The sequence below is a fragment of the Colobus angolensis genome, unplaced genomic scaffold (assembly GCF_000951035.1).
Source record: "Colobus angolensis palliatus isolate OR3802 unplaced genomic scaffold, Cang.pa_1.0 Scaffold191, whole genome shotgun sequence".
NCBI classification, from domain to species: domain Eukaryota; kingdom Metazoa; phylum Chordata; class Mammalia; order Primates; family Cercopithecidae; genus Colobus; species Colobus angolensis.
Window position 1 is genome coordinate 2649387 of NW_012115055.1, and position 3006 is coordinate 2652392.

Below are 3006 nucleotides of genomic sequence, written 5' to 3' on the forward strand. Positions count from 1 at the left end.
ACATTACTTTGATTTTTATTTTAAAATTCCAATAAATTGTTTCTTAAAGTTTCCATCTCTGTTGATAGGGGGAATAACATGAGATGTTTCATTCTTGGATTTTAGTGTAAGAACTTTTGTTATTTTGTTACTTTTGATATGTTTACATTTTATTGTCGCTATGGTTACTAGAGTTAAGTTTATTGCTAGGGTGAGCACCAAAGGATGCAAATTTGTTTAGTGAAGCACTGTTTTAGTCTCACTTTGGGGTCTATGTCTTTCCTTACTGTTCCTTCCCAATGAGAATCAGTCCCTTGCAGCACTCTTTGCTGTATTCTCCGCTACTTCTACTTAAAGCTTTTTAGTATCATTAAAAGGAGTCGGTAAGGAGTTTGGTTCTCTGATGTTATTAGGTTTGTACTGTGGCCTGTATTGCAATCTGGGTTTCAACAGTGTGCCTTTCAAAAAAATTTCTTCTCCTGTTTCAATGTTGCATCACTTTTCCCCTCCTCCTGATTTTCTCCTTGCTGCTGGGGTTTATTCACCAGGGTCCTCAGTCTCAGATTTTTGCATCCTTCTTCCTGGCACAGTAAGGCTTTATTACTTAGAACAGCGATCCCCAACCCAGGACCCAGGCCACAGACTGGTACTAGTCCATAGCCTGTTAGGGACTAGGCCATATAACAGGAGGTGAGCAGTGGGCGAGCAAGCAAAACTTCATCTGTATTATAGCTGCTCCCCATCGCTGGCATTACCACCTGAGCTCCGCCTTTCACATCAGCAGTGTGCTGATGGACTGTAGTTTGCATTGATGGGTTGTTTTCTTTCAGTGATTTTGAAATTATACTTTATTTCTAGCATCTATTAATTTAATATACTTTAGCTTATTTTCATAGTTAACAATATCATAACTGAACCAATTATTTTGTTTTAATATACATTTAAAAAGGGATTTAATTTTTAGATAATCCTTCACCCACCCTGATAGTTCATCTTGTATACAAAACAATTGATAATATATTTATATTCTTTAATACTACTTTAAAGAAAAGGACTTTGTCTTCTAGATATTTTTGGGAAGCTTCATTTATTCTATTTATCTCATTTGAAATTTGTGGTTCTAATATCTAAGAAGACATCCTTATATTTAACTTCAGATTTATCCACCATTTAATTGTTTCAACTATGTTGGTATCTCACTCAATAACTATGTATATTTTCACTATATATTATTGTCAAATTTATGCAATTATATTTGTACATGTTTATATGTATAATTTGAGACTCTAAATATGTTAGCATATGTTTTGATTGTCTTTAACATGAATAGAAATGTGACTCAATATAAACTTTTTATCTTAATATAAACAGCTTTTTATCTGAAAGCCTATAAATTATGTTGTGGTGCTTTCACTTTTTAGTGAGTTTAATGACAAAAATGATTTTTATATTTTCACAAAGCATCTGGTTTCTGGCATCAATTTAGTGTGATTTCTAACTCATAATTTAAGAAGTCTCATTTACAATATGTTTACTTTATACTAATTTTCTTTGATATTTGTGTCTTGATTATTTTGAGATTTTCTTTCATTTTATCACTGAATTTTGACCAAGTTATACCCATTCTCCATTCTACCTTAATTTAATATATAATTAATTGTAAATAAATATTACTTTTTTATTTATAATGTTATATATCTTTTTAAATTGATCTCTCAATTCATCAAGTATCTCCTAATTTTCACTTACCTGAAAGTAGCAGTGTGGCTAAATTTCCAGTCACTAAATAATAATCATTTACCATAATACAGTTTGCAATAAGATTTTTCTCATATTCATATAAACTATAAACTGCCATGTCCTCAAAGTTTTAGATGCTACTGACAGTCTGTTCACGTGAATGTAGGCTTTCACTAATGATTCCCTGAATGTTCTTCTAGCTCGTACTCACCCCTTCATTCTAAAGCCATGCCCACATTTTAGACTATCTATTTAATAGTAACAAAAATGTATATTTGTTATCTACTGATGTATTACAAATACCTAAAAACAACCCTAGGACTTTAAGAACAAATATTTATTACCTCACAACTTTTGTTGCTCAGGAATGCAGAACTCATTTAATTACACATCTCTTACTCAAGGACTACCAAAAAGTAAAAGTTAAGTTACCAGTTGGGGCTGCAATTTTATCTGAAGGCTTGATTGTAGAAGGATAAATATCGAAGTTTTTTCACATAGTTGTTGGTGAACATTTGTTCTTTGCCATGTGCTCCTCTCCTTAGTGCAACCTAACAACATAGTGGCTGGTATCATACATACAAGGTGAGTAATACATGACATACTGGGACAGCAAGCACAATCAAGACAGAATGCAGCCTTTTGTAATCTACTCTTGGTAGTAACATTCCAATACTCCTGTCATATTCTATTCATTAGAAGAAAGTCAAGAAATTTAGCTTGTACTCAAAAGGACAAGATTACACAAAGTAGTGAATACCAGCAGCCAGAAATTATTGGATGAGCATTTTAGAAGCTACCTGCCACAGACAGAAATTTCTAATGGTATAGACACTTTCTCTACACCCTGCAACACTCATTGAAACAGCATTCTTCCAGCTGTTATTTATGTAAAACAAGTTTATTCTTTTTCAGTTATAAAAGTACGAGTATGCTACTAATCATATCTCAATCCCAAGTTATAGAAATTCATCTTAGATTTTTCAACATGTGAAGTTCTAAAATTGCAGAATTGTTTAGTTTACCATTTTCATTGCTATTTTATGGAGAAGGACGTAGGTAAATTATCAACAGTTTCCTATTGTTTTGGAGCATTTAAACTAAACAATTTCTATCATTATGGGTTCAGTCATGTGATTATACTATTTAGTTCTATAGTTAAACATATTTTCATGAAGTTGTGAGGAAATTTATCTAATTCATCATAATATTCAAAAATCTATTGTTGGTTTCTTAACAGCTTCACTTGGTGTGATATCATCTTCTAATTTAATGAACAGTCTGACA